This window comes from Poecilia reticulata, chromosome 12, assembly GCF_904066995.2.
Source record: "Poecilia reticulata chromosome 12, P_reticulata-male-v2, whole genome shotgun sequence".
NCBI classification, from domain to species: domain Eukaryota; kingdom Metazoa; phylum Chordata; class Actinopteri; order Cyprinodontiformes; family Poeciliidae; genus Poecilia; species Poecilia reticulata.
The window spans coordinates 6,068,430-6,090,057 of NC_088841.1; the positions used below are offsets into that span (position 1 = coordinate 6,068,430).

At 41.0% G+C, this 21,628-nt stretch overlaps 1 protein-coding gene across 1 annotated transcript in view; it reads left to right on the top strand.

The window, feature by feature from the left end:
- Positions 1-3,918: 3,918 nt before the first annotated feature.
- LOC103473319 (zinc finger protein 703-like) overlaps positions 3,919-21,628 on the top strand; it is a 32,568-nt gene continuing 14,858 nt past the window's right edge. The window contains exon 1 of the mRNA XM_081613515.1: positions 3,919-6,840. The gene's annotated coding sequence lies outside the window, so the exon portion shown is untranslated. The remainder of the gene's footprint in view (positions 6,841-21,628) is intronic.

Sequence of the window (21,628 nt, forward strand, 5' to 3'; positions counted from 1 at the left end):
TATATGATATTAATTCCCCTTAGTTACATGTGTTCACAGCTCTTATGCCTTATGAATCTTTGGAGGAGCGGTCACATCACAAGAGCCTTGAACGCATTAAAATGCCTCTTGTTTGACCAAATGGAAAGAGAGCCCAGTCAAACGATACTTCACTCTTCCTGTCAGCGAGTTCACAGGAGTCGACGCATTTGGTGGAGCAGATGTCGCTATTGGATTGGAGTCGCGTGAAAGAGCGTCACCCAAATCTAATCAAGTTAAGGCGAGTGTCAAACCTTCGCTTTCAATTTCTCACCACGGACAGTCTTTACGACAGCACAGTGGGGCCATAGTAAATGGAAGAAAAGAGCAAATTTTTACCAAAAAACACAGAAATTGTACATTTTTTAGATTAATTTCAGAAATTTTTGAGAAAAAAAGTTTAACACCAAAAGCTTAAAATTTGCAAGAGAAAACTCAGAAATTTTTAGATTCATTTAAGAGATTTACTACACAGTTTAGTTTAGGAATCATTTCATTTCTGTTTTGGATCAATAAAGCACTATTGAATTTGAAATTGTATTGAAAAAACTGAAAAATGTAAAAAAAAAAAAAAAAAAAAAGACATTTTGCAATTCATTTCACATATTTTATAGAAAAAAATGTGGAAATTTTTGAGCTCCAAAAGTAGAAAATTTGAGAGAAAACATTTTGATATTACTTTCACATATTGCACAGGAAAAAACAGGCACATTTTTTGAGCTATTTAAGTCAAAACATTTCGATTTCTGGAATTTTTTTGTGTTGCAAAAATGTTGAAACGTTTCAACTTTTCATACTGAGAAATTTTCGAGTTTTTTTTTCTAGAAAATTTCATTTCTTTTTTTAACCCGAAGAAGTCTGTTTTTTCTTGAAAATTTTTGAAATTCATCTCAAAATTTCATAGTTTTTTGGGGTTTTTTTTTAGATCTACTCCTGTTTTCTATTTACCATGGTGCTAACAATCCGCCGTGGTTCTTTTTATTGCGATAGAACCGTGATGAACACTGAAGGTGCTCTTTGATGGCGCGACTGTTGATCATATGGTTAAAATCAGTGTGTGTGGACAGAAAGGGTCTGTCTGTAAAATAAAATGTGTGCGCGTCAGCTCTTGTGACCTCTTAATATCACGTCACATGTCTGATCCTATTCCTGTCTGCCATCTGAACTCCTGTCATGTGCTCCCTTTTCCAATCTGTCACACTTAATCTGAGCGTAAAGAAAAATTGAAGAGAACCCTCTGTGATCCCAGAATGGTTTGGGTTGGAAAAGAGGAGAAGAAAAAAGAGAAACAAAGGAGGTGGGGGAGGGAAAAAAAGGAAACAGTAGGAGAAAATCAGAGCGGCGTAGCGTTTCAGGGGAAATGAATGGCATCAGTGGTTCGCTTAGGGGGATAAACGAGGTGAGACAAGACTGCGGGTTGTTCTTTAATCTGGAGTAAATCATCTGTCAGGTGTTGAGCGGCGCTCTCATCACAACAACGCGTCAAGGTTTTGTTGAGCACAGCTCTGTCCTCATGAGTTAGCCTGAACTCTTCCTCCCTCTCATCCTCCTCCTCCTCATGATGGTTTTTAGTTCCAAGCCTGATGAGTATTGACAAATTGTTGGCATAAGCATGTAGAGAATTATAGAGATCTGTACCAATTGTTAAAAAAACATGATAGTTACGGTGAATTTCAACAGTGTAGAGGCCAATGTTAAAAAAATGCCAGGTAAAAATCCTGTAAAATAAAAAGACAACGATCGAGCTCCTTCAGACTAGCCAGCAGCAATTAGCAAACACCTGCTGAACTCATCATACAAGCTTCTTTTAGTCAATGATCAAGCTCTGAAGTCATCACATGACTTCCTGAAGGTGGAGTTCTGTGTTATTGGCTCTTTTTGTACTTTCTTCCTACTTGTTTTTTTTAAGTGTTTGCTTGGACTTGTAGTTGTTCCATGTGTCTGTGTTGGCATTAATCTAATCTCCTCAGATGCTGAGCATCGCTCCCCACTCAGCTGTCGTTCATTCTGCTGATTGTCCTCACCTGGTGTCCGTGTCACCAATCACACCTGCACAGTATTTAAGCTCAGTCGGCTGGTTGATAGTTTTTTTGTTCTCCTCTCCTGAGTTGGTCTCATGGTTTTCCTTTAAGTTCCTATGCTTCTTCTTTTTTTTTTTTTTACCGGCATTATTAATTTCATCCCTCTGCACTCCATTAGACAGTCTCTTCTGTTCTGTTGCCATTTGGGTCAGCTTCCTTAATAATTTGATGTGATGGCCCCAAATAGCGTCTTCTAGTGGTGGGCAAATGAAGCCTCATGAAGCAATGAAGCTTTCCAGCCTTTTGCTTTGCAAAAAGGTTCATTACTCGATGCTTCATTCATCACTCACTAGTGACATCTGCTGGTGAAACTAACAGCAGAAGTCAGAGATTTTCCTCTTGCTGGCTCCATTTCAGACAGTCAATCAAATTTATTTGTGTAGCACGTTTCAGCAACAATGCAGTTCAAAGAGATTTACATCATAAAATCACAAAAATATAGTTATAAAAAAACAACATAATCTACAATTGAGAAAACCAGTAACAAACATTACATTTTGATGAGTGCCATCATCAATACATATCAAATATTTGGTCAATGTTAATTTTATTTTGGCCACTGAAGACAAATATTCTCCTCTGATTCGAGACCAAATGGACAACAACCCATAAAGCAGCACGGCTCATCGCGCTTTTATTTTGAAAACCGACAGGCAAAATGAAGCAGTCACGTGACCCATGCAATGTGAGGCATCGTTTGTTGCCAGTCACGTGGTTTTCAGCAAGACAACACAAGCCTCGAAGCGGGGCTTCATCGGACACGCCCACTTTTTACTCGGTACAAACCTCGAAGCCTGGATTCAGATGGTCCATCACTAGCGTCTTCTGGTTTCTGTTTGCACCCTGGTTGCATCATGAATGCTGTTTTGTTTTTATTTTTTATTTTTTGCATTTCTTAAAATTGTATTATCTTTATTTGCATTTTACTCTCTGCTGGTTGCGAAACAATTTTATCTTGGAGATAATGAAGTTTGTTAATATTTGAGGGAAGGTGTATAAAAAACAAAAACTTCACATCTATAAACTAATACTATGTCAAGGCCAATTAAAAAAAGAATTAAAAACAAAAATATGAGCTTAAAAAAATCTGCTTAAGGGTTAGTCTGACAAATGAGACTCACTGCGTTGTATATTCTGAGTCCAGAAGCAGTAATGACTTCACAAGCTGATTTTAGACAGCTTTTCTAAATTCGTTTGCGTTCAGTTGAATTATACAAGATAAATGTCACATTGCATATGGAAAAAGTTTTAAATGATCTACGATGGTCTCATCCCCCCCCCATTGTTCTTACAAACCTGTTCCTCACAGAGGTTTTGAGAGCCACTGTAGCTGCTCCATGTAAAATCTCCAGCTCATTCCGCCTTCAGTATTTTTAATTTGTCTTGACAAAATGTGGATTTCATTGCTTTTGCGTTTTTGAAGTGCAATAACACTCGGCAGCTCCGGTGAAGATAAACATCCAGATGACGCTATTCAACACGTAGAAGCAACAAACCGACACAGAAACCTGTTGCTGGTTTGAATTTGCTGCGACAAAAAATTTATTAGAGGGGCAAAAGTTGAGCGTGTTCGGATTTGAGTCAGACTTTACTTTTGGTAATGAAAACCAGGAGCTTCCACCGTGCTCATCTGTCAGATGAAACAGCTATTCTAGGAGCAACCGAGCAGCGCTGTGCTCGTCTTTGGGTGAAAAGTTCACTTCCTAAGTGTCATAAATCCACGTGGGAAAGCAGCACAGTCTGTGTTTCCAAAAAAACATGCGCATGCAGGTTTTTAACCGCAGCTACAGAGACGAGATCTTTTTTTTCTTCATCTCGAATGATTAAAATGTCGGCACAGATAAGATTTTGTTTTTGACGTGAAGAAGAGACAGATGGACTGTATGTATTTAATGTGAAATATGAACTTGTGGAAAATAATCTGGAGATGGAAAGAGGTTTTTTTTAAATTCATTTTGTAACTTTCACGAAAAATGTTTCTCCATATCTGTTTGAACTGTCTCCTATCGAGATTTGTAAATCCTTAGTATAATATGAGACAGATAATCTGTGAAAAAGTCCAAAAATGCACTGCTCCCCATCAAAAGCAACCAATCAGAGCCAAGAGGCGGGCCTTAGTGCTGTTGATCAACTTCCTGTACGCTGTGCTCTGTGCTAGTGGTGGGGAAAAAAACTTATCATTCCAGAAGAACCTTTTCCCCACTGTTGGTGGAGGCTACGCTAACTAGCCTTAGCATTAGTTGCTGGCTATGTCCTGATAAACTAGCTGTAAAACGTCGCATACGGGATGGGATGAGTACAAACATGATTGACAGCGCCAACACCCTCCTCCTGGCTCTGATTAGCTGTATTTCTCCAGTTAGCACTGGAATAGTGGGAGAAGAGCTCACATTTTTTATTTCAGTCACGACTTGATAATTTTAACAAATGGGTGAAAAAAACAACTTTTTTTGTAAACTTACATGCTGCAGCATTAACAAGAATAATGCTTTTTTGTAAAATAAGCCAAAAATAATTAAATTACATGAAAAGAAATAAGTTTGAGTGGTGGGTTTGACTTTAAGATAAATTGTTTGTGCATCAAGGCATTAGTAGCACACCAATAGCTACGGATAGAAACAAACTGATTTGGCATTTTATCAACTCTGTATGTTTACGCTGCAAACCTTTTTTGTGTTATGCTTCACTCTGGTGCCAAAATCTGAAATGAAAACGATGGCACACTCACTGGTTGGACCAGTCATGTCAGCAGTATCTTTTGATAACTCTGTTTACTTCAAACTTAAACACCAGCTTCATCCTAAACCTGGAGTTTAAAAAAAATGAAAAAAATTCCTGTGTAAAGATGACATTTCAGCACACAGATGTGTCACCTGTGCGGTGATAAAAAAAAAAAAGAAAGGCTACACCTTTACAAAGCGATGAAAACACTTGGTCTCTTTGGGTTTTCTAGCGATGTCGGTGTTGTTCCCATTTGGGTTTTTATGAGGAGAGCTGAAGTTATGAACTCTCCCAGACGTGAGAACATATGGCAGCACGGTGAGCCGTCATGTGTTCTTGGTTTTGTTAAATCGGCCTGCTGACCTCAGCGATTGGCGCCAGCAGCTCGCCTTTAATGTGTCAAATCAGACCAACGGAGTTGCTGACAGAACAATATTGACCTCTGATGTGAGAAAGTGTTGCTTCCTACGGCATGATAAACTTTAAAAACTCTCGCCATTCTACCTCGTGTCAGGCTTTCCTTCTGTTTCCACCTGCTATAGGAAAGATCCAGGATTTTAAAAAGCAAGAAATAAAGCTTCTTAGGCATCAAAATGAAATGGTCTTAAGATATTTTTTACCCTGAAGGGTCTGTTTGCTTCCATGCTTCCAACTAATTCACCTTATTGAATTTAAACACTGAAGCATCTTATCGAGACTTGGAATTAATCAGATTTATTAGGAGGTCATTAGAGAATTGCCATGTTTATTCAACTCAGTTGTTTCTCAGGTCTCTTCAGCTCAAAAAGATGCAAAAAAGAAAAAAATTTACATTTCTGGACTCCTCTGTCCAGAGCAGAGTTTAGGTTGGGCCAAAACATTCCAATCCGGCCTGAGCCCATACACATCAAGTCCGAGCCTGACCCGCCTGATTTAACTTTAATTATAAGACTGAGCCCAAAGTACATTTCAAGACTTTATTACTTTTTGTTTTGAGAGCATAATTTGAGTAAGCAGTATAACTTTTCCCAACTTCCAGCTCCATTTGGTCTCTTGATGTGACCGCAGGATGAGTCGAGTGCAAATCATCTGGGATGTGTGATGGGTAGTAGCGGAAGGAGGCGGGGCTTCACACAGCACTAAACAGAGGAGCTACAAACTCCTCTATTTAGATTACAATAAGCAGATTGACACAACTTTATATTGTCCATTTTTGTTTGGTTTTCTCTGTGCTGGATGTATTGCCAGTTTATTAAACGCGCCACAGAACCCCAAGCCCGACCCAAACTCGACCATCAGGCAAATAATTCCCGATCCAGCCTGAATTTCATGTCGGACTCGGGCCATAAATCTAAGTGAGGAAGTGTTGGTAGTTTGCTCCTTCTTGGCAACAGCAGATGCTAGTGGCAGGCTAACAACTTAAATTAAACTTATTCTGATTGTTGAGCAGCTTTAGATCCACAGAATAGATTCATAATTCACATTTGAAGCACTCAAATAGCGATGCTCACTTAGGTGGGGACAAAAAAAAGTACCTGAAGGGAAAAAAATTAAAAATAAATCACTGAAACAGTGCAGGTGTGCCCTGAAATAAACGTGTCTGTAGGGACCCCATGCGTGTTCATTCAACTCTGCTCCTCTCGTTTGTGTGTGTGTGTGTGTGTGTGTGTGTGTGGGTGTCGATACATCGCCCTCCTGTCGCTAACAAACACTTCACAGAGCTCCATCAAAGAGAGAAACAGAAGAGCAGAGCGGGGAAGGCATCAAAGGCCTCTTCTCCCCACTGTTTCCACATGCCACACCGTCCCAGTGGTAACAGCTGACAGGCTCCTCTATAAACAGCCCACTCAGATCCTGCCAGCAGGATGCAGCCATTCAAAAGCAGTTTGCTGCCTGGGCTTTGTTTATCGATGTGCTGCCTGGACAGCAGGCAGGGCAACGCGAGGGAAGAGACGGACCAACTAAAAGAGCAAAGGGGACGACGGTAAAGAGCTTTGGAGGAAGAAGGCCCGGTCCAGAAGAACGCCGATGACCATTGGAGGTAGCACCTATAATCTATATGCAAATTCAACTCTTGTTTAGATGGATTTTGCCAGTTTTTGCCTTTTTCAATGATTATTTTCCCATGGACTGCACAGTGGCGCAGTTGTTAGAGCTGTTGCCTTGCAGCAAGGAGGTTCTGGGTTTGATTCCCGGCCCGGGTCTTTCTACATGGAGTTTGCATGTTCTCCCTGTGTGTGGGAAGTTTTCTCCGGGTACTCCGGTTTCCTCCCACAGTCCAAAAACATGACTGTCAGGTTAATTGGTCTCTCTAAATTGCCCCTAGGTGTGAGTGTGAGTGTGTGTGTGTCCTGTGTGTCTCTGTGTTGCCCTGCGACAGACTGGCGACCTGTTCAGGGTGACCCCGCCTCTCACCCGGAACGTTAGCTGGAGATGGGCACCAGCAACCCTCCCAACCCCACTAAGGGACAAGGGTGCAAGAAAATGGATGGATGGTTGGATTTTCCCATAATGTGTTCTTCAATTACAGTTTTTAGTAGTTTGTTTTAAGTTATTTTCAACAAGGATGTTTGAAATCATGGCTTTCACATTTTCTTGTGGTTGCTCTTCGCACTCATTTTTTACTCATAGTTGAGTCTTGCATTGTAAATTTACTGTATTTTTTTTTTAATAATTAGGACATACCTGTAAATATATTTCTTACTTCAGCATCTCTGGGACAATCAGACATGCTTTCATAACATTTTACCAAACATTTTTAATTACCTTTCTTAAGTTAGTGTTAACTTACTCAATTTGTTTGGAAAAACTCAAAGCACATGGCTGTAAGCGACTGGCTGGCTGCCGAGACATTTATATCGTCCCATGCTGGGATTAATCAATTCTGTTCTTTTGTTAAAAACACAAATAAACAAAGTGATATTATAGTTTTCCTGACATTATTTGATGCCTTTCTTCCCTTTGAACATGTGTATCCTGTTTGGTCATCGCTTAATCGTCCATCTGCTTAACGTTAAACACCTGAGAGAGTTTCAGCTAAATATTTGCCGCCGATGTGCGACACAATCTTCAGGGAAAACAAAAGGCTCTCTCTCTCTCTCTCTTTTTCTTTTCCTTTTTTCTTTTTTATTCCAGATGGTTCCACGACCAGTGTAAACAGATATAAAAGCACTCGCCTCGTTTCACCCGGTGGAGACAAAAACGTTACTAAACACTCTCTCGCCTTCCTCTCATCGACATCGAAAACAAAGAACAACTCTTTCGGTATTCAGCAATACTTCCCCCCTCGGTGCGTCAGCGAGCTGCTCTCTGTTTTATTTTTAATGCTTTACCTTCGGTGCACTGCTCAAGCTATCGTGCGTGTGTGTGTGTGTGTGTCTGTGTGTGTGCGTGCACTTCTGCCAAACGTCAAAGATCAAAGCGGCGAAACACGACGGAACGAGCCGCGTTCCTCTCAGGTGATGACAACGATAATCCTCTCGTAGTCCGGATGCAGTCGAGCGGAGATGACGAGCTTCAGAGTGACACACTGACACACATTGGCACACACTACCTGAAACCCTCCTGCTCGCCTCAGGCCTGTATTGGACAAAATAGTGGAGGACGGGGGAGGGGAGGGGGTCATTTCACAGCTGCTGCTGCACGCACACACGCACACACACACACAAGAGAGCTGGCAGATCTAATCCTCGCTGTCAGACTTTATGACCATGATGGACGGACGGAGGCAGTGGGAAAGGACTGTTTAGCGTTGTGTGGTGGGGTGAAGGGTCAAAAGATTGAGAAGCAATGGAAGGAAGTGCAGCAACAAAACAATACCAGAACAATCCTTTAATGATTTGCTAATAACTTCACAGCAACCAGGACCTTGTGGAAAAGTGTAAAGGCTATCAGTCTGCTAATAAAGTGTTAGCTTAAGCTGTGGTAAAACTTTGGGGTTTTAGTTTGAAACTGGCAGGTAAATTCTCTTGTTTCCAGCACTGTGACTTTTCATAAAACTACTGCCTCTTGCAGGTGTCGACTATTATATCTACAGTGGGTTTTTGTAATGTGTACATTACAAAAACCCACTTGAAAACATCCGAGCTATCGCTTTAAACATGGCGTCCTCTATCGGGCCGACACAGCTGGTGTTGTACGAACTGCAGGATACTGTCAGAGTCCTGTCAACTATTAGAACTGTGTCAAAAACTTTATAAACTCCTTAATTCTCACCATTCTAGCATCAATAAAGATGAGGGGAAAAAAAACTTTCACAATTAGCTTAACTTTCCTCAGACTGCTACTTTTTAGGAATGCCGTCGTCCTCAGCTGACTGTGGGTCGTTTCCTGGAACCAGCAGCAAACTGGGGACCATTAAAAACCCCAAAACGTTGCAAGTGAAGCACCAACACCGCGCACCGTCTCCGCATGGGGCCAAAGCGCCAGAGGCAACATCCTCATTTGTCGCTGTGCCAGGAAGATGGCAGTAGCTCTGGAATATAAAAGCAGGTTAGATCCCTGGATGCAGCAGTCAGGAACAATCGGTGCCCTCTTTGGATAAGCAGAAAAGCAGTGGCTTTGATTTTTTTTTCCCTCTATTTTTTATTTTGGTAGAATTTAAATGAACAAGCTTAGGGTTCAAAACCAAGACAGACTTTTAATAAAAAAAATTGTAAAACTTGTCTACAATCAGTCTTTTGTCTCTTATCTTCCATGAAATACAAACTAAATCTAGTGGAGCATCATGAATGTTTTCTGTCTCTGAATATATTTTTTTGTCTGGAGCGGGACAATTTCAATCGTTGCATATGCAAAATGTGCTCAAAAACACGAACGGCACAATCCTCCCTTTATGTGTCTCACCCCCCTGTCCTACCCTCATCGTCTCTTCTGCTGCCAAAATCAAAATCGTTCCCGCCAAATCCGTTTTGATACAACATCACAGCTCCACACAAAGTGAAGATAATCCTTGACATTTTTATCATTCACCCCGCTTTTATTCAGTCTTCGCTCTGCTCGCCTGTCGTGTTCACTGATAAAATCTGCCAAGCCGATGCGAGCCGTGGTGGATCACACATCAAAACGGTCGGTTTCCCCTCAAAGGGGGAGAGGGGGGGGGCGGAGTGTCAAAATAATATTCCTCTGTGTTACTCTGGGTGACAACGTAATTTAAAAACTTAATTTGGTGATTGTAGTTATTTACATTTTGCTCTGGGCTGACGGTCATGTCTGGATTTCTGGACCGTGTTCATGTTTTAGAAGGATAGGATTTTTTTTTTTTTACGATTTTTGTGGCTCTAGTGGCCTTTATTTGATAGTTAATTGACAGGAAAGTGGGTAATGAAAGAAGCGGGAAGACGTGGAGCAAAGGTCGCCAAGGCTGGGAATCAAACCTGCGACAGCTGCATTGAGGACTAAGGACTCCATATATGGGTTGTCAGACAAATGCTATATATATCTAATATGCCTTAGAAGAAATTTGGCTTTGTAATTTAACACCTTGAAATTGGGTCTCTGTCTCTTTAAGAAGCTCCTGCTCTTTCTGAAACTCCGCCTTTCAGAAAGTCATCACAACATGGCTTCTCTATTAACCCTTTAACAACTTGTTTACCTGCATTTTACTGAGAAGTAGCTCCTGTAATGAACTCAGATGATGCACAGTTCCACCAGGTCTTTGCTAATTGCTGCTGTCTAGTCTTAAGGAGCTTGGCCATTGTCTTGTTTTTTACATAATAAAAACCTGGCATCTCTTAAGAGGCATCTACACTGTTGAAATTCAGTGTAGGTAGCATGCTTTATACGAGCTACTTGTCGATGAAACGCTGGTGAAAATTACGTTAAAGGGTTAATAGAGGAGCAAAGTTGTGATGACTTCCTGAAGGCGGAGCTTCAGAAAGAGCAGCAGATTTTTAAAGAACAGAGGCCCTATTTCAAGGCGTTAAATTACGACATCAAGTTCCTTTGGTTATGTGTGATGTATATAGCATTTTTATAACAACGGAAGTTAACATAGCTACTTGCTGTTTGTGCTTTAAAAGGCCACCATGTGCCTGGAAAATACATAAAACTTCCCCTTTAAAAATAAGTATCTAAACAGAGTGTTAAAAATTTAACGTTGACAGACAATAACTACCTCAAATTAAAAAAAATCTTATATGATGATCAGCTTGGCTGTATTTAGTTAAAAAAAACATTCTAGTTTAGAAAACACGTATTCCTTTTTAAAGTAGCACCGCTCTTTAAAAAAACAAAAAACAATTTGTCCTTTCCTCTAAGAATGCATCTATTTTCTTTATTCAGTCGAATGCGCAACTGCGTCCAGGCTGCGGTTTTGATTTTTACAGCGGAGAGCACAAACACAATAAATTTACAGCCACCAGAGAGATTTTTGTAATAGGCACTCAACTTTGCAAAGGCAATAACTCTCACTTGGTCTTACTTTGCTCTAAAAAGCTCCCTCTGTTTGCTGAGGTAGCCGAGGCAGCTGGCAGCACTCCGCACTCGGCCTGACAAGCTGCTTTGAAATACCAATCACAGAGTTTATACAACAGGGAGGACTCGTAAATATGTCAAACGGGGAAATATACAATGCCATACTTCAGGGTTCCTCTGGTAAAGAAGGAGAGTTATGGTCTCGGAGGTGTATACACCGTACAGGTGATATAATATACGCTCTGCCTGGTTCTGAAAGCTGTTCATCACGGCCCCCCGATGTTGGAGCAAAGTGCTGGCCGCGTTATCCTCGTGACAATCCGCCGTTTCCCTCTCGCCCGCGCCACCCACATGTATTACACAAACGTACATGGATACGCGAGACACCGCTAAAACCCGTGCTGGCTGGCTGCGGCAGCGCTGCGAGTAATTTACAGCAGCGTGTGGCAGGAAGTGAGGAGAGAACTTGCACTTTTACCCACAAAATAACACCTTAGAGTCTTAAGTGTTTCTTGCCAGATGTGTCAGACCTTTTGCCAGCAACATGTTGCTTTTTTCTCTCTAAAAAGATTTCTTCTTCTGGTTGTTGTCGATCTCAAGCTAGTGCAGTTGGGCAATGACCCTCCAAAGAAATGTTTTTAAGTAAAGGAAAGCAGTGTGGGCATTTAAAGTTCCCTCTAGAAATCATTCGTGCCAAGGTTTTTTGGAGAAAAATTATTTATAGGCATCCAGAATACAGTTCAAACACACACACACAAAAAAACTGCAAACATGAACCAAATAATTACTTCTGACAGAAACGATTAATAAAAGTAGCTGAAATTAAAAGGTTGGTAGCCGGGATTGTTTTTAAGGTTTAAGTGTATTGCACGTGGGAATGTTTTTCAAGAGCAGTATTTGTTTAAGTGGGGCTATGATTGCTGTGACACACAGCCATACAGTTACCTAGAAGAAGTCATAAATAGTTATCACTTTTATCGTAATCACAATAGTTCCGCAAAATATCGCAATAAAACTATAAGTCCATATCTACCTTTATTTACGGGCGTGACATTATGGGGACTGAGGGGGGTGATATTGGGAAAACCATTTCCTTCCTTTTCTACATCCTTCTGCAAGACGCCTCCAAAACGGCACATTTCTTCCCAGATGTGTCTTTGAGCAGCAGTCATCATCGCCTCTGCCAGCGACCCAAGTGACACTGAGGAAGAAAATAACTGAGTCAACATCCTGTATGGATATGAATAACAGACGGCTAGTCGGAGCCAGAACGCAGGGGGGAGACGAGCGATACCTCACAGATATCGGGGGCCTTAATCTGTATTTATGACGCTGTGGAAAATCACAGCATTATTTCACCTTCCTGAAAGCTCGGCGGCGCTCATCTCTGGTTGGAGGGTTGGGGTTTGGGGATGGGGGAGGAGGGTGATGAAGGGGGAAAATGTCCTACTTGCAGAAATCCGAGGTCAGCGCGGAAAATATTTCACGGGCGTTGTCAGACCGCTCAGCACACTGTGAATAATGCCTCAACATGACACCGTAATGCTTGTTCAGGTGAAAAACAGTTCTCTCTGCAACTTTCTGGGCCAGCGGTAACAATATTCCATCCTGTGGTGGGGTGTGTGTGTGTGTGTGTGTGTGTGCGTGCGTGCGTGCGAGTGAAAAATGGCACTACTTCTCATTCATGTATTCATCCTGCAGAGATAAATTAGACCCCAGACATTTCAATCTAACTTCCTAAATAGAGTACTTTGTCATCACTAACGAAAGGAAGAGTGAGGGGGTTCTGGGGGTCTGGAGGGGTGTTGGGGTTTTTAGATTCTACTAATCAGGAACAGGATGAGGCGTGATTTGATCATTTGAATTAGTCATCAATTAAACTTGCGATAATCCCTAAACGCCACATGAAGACAAAGCTTCGCTTTAATTAGAAATCATCGCTCATCGTCTTCGAGTGCAGCAGATAATTGAATATTTTATCAAAATCTTTCAAGTGCTGATACAAGATCTGAACTTGGCACAGATGATCCCATGGGCTAGCTTTTTTTTTTTTGGAAAAATAAAAAATCATTAGCCACTGAAAATTCAACATGGCCGAAAAGGAAAATGTATTTTTGCACTAAAATTTGTCAATATTTAACACAGATGTGTTTTGTGGCCACCATGGTTGTCATAGGAAATGCATTTTTCTGCTAGACATTTTTCAAAGTTGACACCATGATAATTACGAAGAAGATGCTTGCACTAAAATTGGCAAAAGTAATTGCCAGTGGTGGACAAAGCTAGCCAAAAAGTTAGGTTCACTAAATTCTGATTCACTAAACAGGAATCTTAGCTGCGCTCACATTAAACCGCTAAGCAAGTATAAAGTGAAAGCTAACACTAAACAAACTAAATGCTTAAAAAATTATCGGAAATTAACTGCTAAATGCACAAAAACTTAGCAGAAGCTAACGCTCACCATTTAGATGACTATCGCACATCTACGTCTCTTTCCTTTTGCATAGGATGACCAAAGTTGATAAAAGATCATCCAAGTAATGAAAATAGCTAACATTTTATGGCAATAATTTGTTTAAAAGGCTCAAAAACGGCGGCCATCTTGAAAAACGACTGTCATCCTGACATTCAGGTGGCTTATGGGAAATATTAGAGAAAAAAAATAAGACAACTTGTTAGGTGAGCATCTTAATTTTGTTTAATTGTTACGGTAACATGGAACACTATTCGGCGTTCCAGTGGAGCAGCAACATGAAGCGCATCCAGATGTAGAAAGTTCAGCGGAGCGACGCAGCCGGGTAAAGATCACTGGCTTTGAAGTGTCTAGGCTGATAGCCGCTGATTTACTTATGCAATAATGGCCTTTTAATTGAGCTCTTCCGCCCTTTGTAGTATCAAAGCGCGACAAGGAGGTTTGACAGCAGCTGTTTCTCACCTCCCCCTTCTCTGTGACTGACGGGCGCAATATGGTCGCCATTGCCCCGACTCAGCATCCTGCGACTGTCACGAATCTCGAAACCGGACACCTGCGCCTGCGGGGACAGGCTCCGAGTCTAACAGAATATGAAATTAAAGTGCTTATCCTGTTGAGAAATTGATGCGTAACTGCAAGGCAGTTGGATTTTTTCCTTCTCTTTTAAAAAATTATTATTTTTTGGCTGCACATCATTCATATGCCCGTGTGCTCGCCGCTGGTTGTGATTTATTCCCAAAGACAGAAATACAAATAAAGAAAGCAATCTCATTTACCAGCTCCCAGTGTTGCCACAGTGTGTTAAACCACAAGTCAAGTGTTATGACAGGCCCTGTCTGCGTGGCTGCCATGTCTTGAGGGGGGGCAGCACAGTGGGCGGCGCGGCGGCATTTGCTGAGCGATGACAGATGTGGGACAAGCGCTGCAATGCATCTCTCGTCTGTAGCGGCGTGTTTTTCGGGGCTGAGCTTGTCGCCGCTGCTGACCGGTGATTATGCGGCCCTGTGTTTGGCCCCGGCTCACGTTTGGGTTTCTAAATGGAGCGTGGATTTGTTTCTGACATTTACGAATGATGTTTGTGCTGCGGGTTAGGCTAAATAAAGTCAAAGAGTCGTCTTTTTCCTCCCTTATATCCCCAGTTCCTTTGTCGTCTTCCTTCCACTCCCAGTTGAAAACAACCTGCGGGGTTTTCTATCAAAGTAACTCATCGAACGGAGCGGATCGATGTGTGACACGGGTCCAGGGCTCTGTTACAGCTAAACGCTTTTTCTTTGATTTTATAGACAGATTCAGGATTAATGGGGATCCAGGTTCAGAGCAATTGACTCCTGCGTCTCCCTCCTCCTTTTTAACACAAGAATCTGTATTATTTATTAAAAGACTGAGAGAAAACCACAAAGGAAGCACTCGGCAGATAAAATATTACATGTACTGTAACATTATAACAGTTTAAGAAAGAAAAGTTACCACTTTATTCTAAATACTACAGGCCACGTTGACCACATTTGCTGTCACCCCTGAAAAAGCCTTCCCTAAGTAGGGACCAAATCATTGAATTTATGCGTTCTGATCACTTCCGTGGCCACAGCCGTATAAAATCCAACACCTCAGGATGCAGAATGCTTCTACAAACAAATGGAAGAACTGATCGCCACCAGAGACTCGGTTAATCCCACTGTCATGCAGTGAGAGGACGCCAGCTCAGCAAAAAACTGCAGATATTAAGTTCCATTGCTTCTCAATATTCCACAGTCACATTAGTTTGGTGCAGAGGGGATGATGATGATCCCCTCTGGGCTCATCTGCTTGATTCCAGTCGGACTCTTAAAGTTGAAGCATTATCAATTTGCAGTATCATTTTATAGCGCAATCAAGTAACTATGTTACATTCAGTTGTTATTGGCCTCCGTCTCTTTAAGAAGCTTCTACTTCGCCTTCAGCACATCATCACAATAGTGTTGATCAATTAAGCCGTTTAATCGTTCTGGGAGGGTTGCACTGAGAAGTCATTGGTATGATGAGCTCAGCAGATTCAGTTTCACCAGGTATTTGCTTATTGCTGCTGCCTCTAGTCTAGAGAGGCTGAGTGGAGACGACGACTCGGGACAGGGGTTCTGTCTGAGGGGGGGGGATAACGTGATAAGATTCTGAGAGAAGTTGATATTACATCATCTTGGACAGTTCATGCTATTGGCTGTGTTTGAGGACTGCCTCTTTCTGCTTCTGCACAAGCAAGGTCTATAAAGACATGGAGTAGGGACTTTTCCATTTAACTATCACTGGAAAACGACGGCATAGTTTTATGATGTCACAGGGATCCTGATCCTCGGCCAATACGTTTGCTTCACACAGGTTTGACATACTCTGAATGCTGGGATCTGTTTATGTTCAACCAGTTATTTTGTATCCAGGCCATGCAGCCAGCAATCTGAAGCTACACATGCTCCTTTAGTCCTTTAAGGCCAAGACAAACCGGTTCCGATCCAACGGAAAATTGGGTCAGATGATGCATGCAGCAATTATAACTTGTTAAAGATGCTGGGGCCTCACGGACCGCTAGCGATTCCCTGCAACTGCGTTGCTGATTGTCTGTCTTGATCGGAACTACTGAGCAATTTGACGGGAATGTAACGAGTGCAACAGGAGGTGAGAATTGAAACCCATCTGCTTTGGGTAAAAAGCAGATGAAACTTTGACTTACAAAAAAGAAAAAGCAGTGTACTCACCTATAGTACGAGCTCAGAAGTACAGGCAACGTGAACAAATGAAAAGGTGATCTTGTCTGAGCTCGTTCCTGTGTTTGCTTGTGTTTATCCTGGCAGGATTTCCAGCACATACTCTTATGTGAATACTCGAACTCACGGGTCCGGTGGTCTGACCGTTGAGTTGGATCCTGTATGTCGGTAAAAAGTAGGGGTGTGAGGAATCGAACGTAAGCGTCTTAACCTTAACACAGTTAATCTAAAACACCGTTTCATGGATGTGAACAGACAGATGCTAAGGCTATGCTAAAGCTGCTAAAGCACCAGCCCTTTTTCCTCTGGACAAAAACATGCCCTTTTGAAATCTTGTTTTTTTCCTCTTTTTTTGTTTACTGTGTATAGCCGAAGGCGGCATATGGCCATTTATTTGAAATGGGTATACATTACATCATGTTCAAGCTGTAGCTGTAAAAAAACAAAATTTCACACTACGAAGGCATCCAGCGGTTTCATGGTATCCCCTTTTCTTCCCCGCCCTGGAAAGTGCGTATTAAATGTGCTGTGGTAGTAATTAAACGCCAGGTGGCACTGTCAACGGCATTTATTATACATGACACGAGGTAGCGGTGGAAAAGGTGCTATTGATGATCAAAACTACTTTCCACATAATCAATCGTGCTGCAGATGGGAGTGTACATTGGATCCCAAACGTACGAGCAAATCAACCCAGAAACGGTTCATCAGACACAAAATCAACTTCCTTCCACGGTCCAATGTCTGGACGTCAGTCCCCAGACGTAAATCCTGTTCAAAACCTGAGTGACTATTGGCAGCAGCTAGTTTTACAAAGAATCAAGAGCAGTAGTTGTGCCTTTTGTGCAAGATGTAATGAATGCTTTTTAAAAACCTGACTTTCCACTTCAGGAGGAATGCTTTAGTACTGACAAATTACAATTCACCACAATGTCAGCGAACGTACCGTTTCTTTTAGTAAGGAAACGTGCAGAAGTGCTATCTGTAATTTCCAAGCTGCTTTTTAAATTCACTCCCTTCTGCTTAGAAATTAAAACTTAATGGAACTATAAAACGTCACTGCAAAGAACAGTTTGATCAATATCCACTCCCCACCACGAAGAAAGAATCAATTTGATAAATGTAAGTGAATGTTAGTGGCTGACTTTATTCTTAATTGCAGTTTCTGCTCAGAGACGTCCAGAAACAATCGGTCACCATGTTACTTGGGTCATTCTAATCCATGTAGAAACAGTTTAGTGCAAATGAATAAAATCACAAGATAAATACCCTGAGAAATGTGAGAAGCTTGACATCCATTTTAGAACTGCTGCAAACACAAAGGGAGATCGATGGTAAATGATTACATGGCATAAGGGAGCAATGGGAAGGTTTGTTTAGCGCCTCCAGGGCTCCGCAGTCACAATCAATTTCCCTGAAAGCGTCAAGTAAAGGTCCCCTAGATCGCTAACATCGCCTTAGGAGTGCATGTCAAACAGCCGGTTTAAAAGAGCGAATGTCAAATATTTCAATGTGTAGTTGGCTCCGATGAAGACAATCTAACCCAGCTGGTTTCATGGTTCAAATGTGGCAAACATTAACACTTTGAGTTCCAACCCCTAAGACGGTTTTGTAAAGTCACAAGCAAAACTCAAAAACAAGCTGTTGCATTTTTTTCTTTTAGGGGGGCTAATGTAGCATCAGATTTTAATCAAATTAGCTTTTGGCTAAACAGCCAAAGCTGTGAATGTGAAAAAAAAAAGTTCATTTAAAATACGTTGCTGTCCTTCCTGGAAGCCATATCGCACAAGCAGCTCTTTTGTTAGCTTTATCATCATAGTTTTAAATGATGGGTGTAAAACTATGATGAGTGGTTGTATTTAGTTACAGATTTAATATTTAGGATGGAAAGATCAAGGGACAAGTGTTTGTAATCAGTTTGGTTGCCCAAACATCAGAACAGCACAAACAGAAACTCTCCTTATTCAGAACAGCTTTCTCTCCAACAAACCAGCAAATGTCTGTGTGAATAAATTATTTTATTTATAAACCAGAACACCTACATTCATAACGAGGATAGACATTTCAGACTAGCTGAGTTTTTAGTAAACCCAGAGGAAAAACTGGTGGTAGATATTTTCTAAGGCTGACAAAATCTGATGAACACAAGAGAAATCAGACCTTCATTTTATGCTTTACTTTGTACGGAGAGTCTGGTTTCTCGGCTATTGGGAAACGATTGCTTCCAGGAGGCGTGGACCCTGTTGAAGCTTTAAATGTTACCCATTCGCTAACGTTGGCTCATGACAAAAATAATCCGGCAGACTATGAAGCTTACTGGATCTTGTCTGCGCCATAAACAACCATCCTCCTCTGTGAAAAGAGAAGTGCTGAGCCGAACAAGATGGCTGCTAATGTTAGTTCAATATTTTGAGGCATGGCTAACAGGGACTGACGGGCTTTGTTCACTTCCTCTGCTGCCATTGCCAAAACTACAGGCTACAATTCAGAAACAGTGCAGAAAATTGTTACTCACGATTCCTTCTTCTGTTTGCTGATTGGCCCAGTTGAAATTCTACCTGAAGAATTCAGGTCAATGAAAGAAATCTGATATGGAGCAGTGAAAAGAGATGAGAATTGCATAGGAAGGCAATGGCTAAGCTGGATTAGGCAGAGATACAGAACCTACAAAAGTGTTCAAACCCCTTAAACATGGAAAAAAAGTAACTTTAAAAAAAATAAAAATCCAGTTAGAACCAGAAACCTCAATCTATTTTCTTTAGGATTTAATTGTTATTTTATTGTACAATATTGTGAATATTATGTAACTTCTTAGAGGCTGCAAACTATCTGAGAATGGGGCACAATGACGCTAAATATATACAGCCACAGCTATAATGGACTGCTTAATCAATTCGTTTTACATAATGGCCTAGACAAAGTCCAGATCCAAATGAGAATCTGTTGGACCAAAGGGGGGTCTACAAAGCATTGGATTGTGGGGACTGAATACAAATACCCTGCACACTTGTCAGGTTTTTATTTTATTTGCATTTTCCATTGCGTAGGTCCATCACATAAGATCCAAGTGCAATGCATTGACATTTGTGGTGTGAATACTTTTATAAGGAGCTGCACGAATCATGGTGCATTAGGGGTGGTCCAGACATTTCAGTGACAAAAGGTTAAACTGTTTTGATTTAATTTTCAATTAGGAGAGAAAATCTTTGCTGACGCAGCGTTTTTACTGGCCGTCAGCCGACACCTGTGGCTTGTTGATGCAAGATCCTCTGAGAAAAAGGGAAAAAAAAAGAGTAAAAAATCCTAAAGAGCGTCAAAAAGCATATTCCATGTCAGATGAAATTTCACTGAGCCATTGCAGGACGGCAGCCTGATCACTCTGGATCGTTCCACCCACACATGCAAACTACCTCTGCAGTGTGTGGGCAAAATGCCTTCTACAGAGGACAAGTGAGCCGACATGATCATTAAACAAATCCCAAGGAAGAGCAGGGTGGTATTTAAATATACTGTCTTTTGCAATTATTTTTAAATGATGTATTTGCAAGATAGTGTGATTAATTCACGGCATGTTACATTTATTTATTAATATTAGGATTTTTTTTAAATACAGGTGGATTTACTGTATTGTAAATCATAACTGTGTCTATTTTCTATCCAGATTATATTTGTGACTTCTCTTTATTGATGATGTGCAAATTAATAATTTGAACTTTGAAGGTTTTTATATTTTTGCTTCATTACACCAACAATCTCATGCATGTTAACTTAGGTTTTACAATTATAGTTCAAGACAAAATGGTGTTTAATTGTCAAACAGAACAAAATGACACATGGATTTAACATTTTTCAGCAAATGAAAAATAAAAATTGCTGAAATGGTGCCTTACGTTCGTCACGGGCAAAACGTTAGCGATGGGGTAAAATGTAAACTTCAACAGAGACCACGCCTATAGAAAATAGTTTCTCAGGAGCCCAGAGACCTTCTGCACGAATCGAAGCGTTGGACAAGGGATCGGTTTTTACATGGGCAAAACTATGATGATAATATGTTCAAATTTTGTCAGGCCTAGAAAATGTCTACCAGAGAAACCCAGAGCTTGAATTTACAGAACATTGGAAAAATTCAGCCAGAAACAGAATTTTCCGCTGCTAGCTATCTTCAAGATAGCTTCAGTAAAAAAACAAAAAACGTACATAAGTTATTTTTGTGTTAAGTGTTTTAAAGACAATATCCACTGATGTCAAGCTTCGCCAAGATAAATTTAAAAGAATCGTTCTAGTGTACATCACGTAGCTTCCCGCTAACTTTTACTATGGAGCAATGCGACATGGTTTAGAAGTACTTCAATGGTCTTTGCTTCAGTTTTAATTAAACAACCAAAACAGAACAACCAGTAAAAAGAAAAGCTACTTAGTTTGGGTTGATTTGTTTAATTTTAACTGCATTTCAGAAGCCAAAAGAAAAAAAAGAGAAAAAAGGAACACAGTGTCCATCTGTTGAGAGCAAACAGTGACATATTGTCACAGCGGGAGTGGTTCAGAAAGACGTCTTAAATTTTGTTTTATTGTTTCGTCATGTGTCGATAAGGGAATGAAAGGAAACTTGTCTCAAAATGAGCAACAACAGGAAGCAGTGATCACTCACAGCCACTTTGTGGGCGCTTGTTAATGACCAACTTCAAGGCAAGTCGTGAAAAGTTAAAGACAAGAGCACCATTGTTTATCGTGGCCTCTTTGTGTTTGACCTTCCCTGGCTTACCCTGTACTCCCCCTCTTTTCCTTTCTCCTCCTATAGACCTTTCTCCGGCTGTAATCCTTCATTCTGAGGGAATCCACACCTGCGCTCTGTGTGACGTTTCCAGGAGTTCCCAAATTACAAATTTGATGCAAAAACACAGCAATTTCTGATATGTTTTTTACTCTAGGAAGAAGTGGGGTTGTTTTCTTCTAGCCACATTGAAATAGATGTATTTCACAAAACTTAAATGGAAACGCTTTTATTGCATTGCAGGAGTCACGTGATAAACAGCTGCATCTTACTACTGCCAAAAACGACAAAGAAGGCAACAGGAAGTGGTAGGAGGATGATGATTTGCTTTGGGGGTTTGGCACAGTGTGCAGCTGGCACTATCAGAGTTTTCACAGCATCACACAGTTCATAAAAAGTTGTGTGTCTTTCTAATGTAATGTAAACACCTCATACT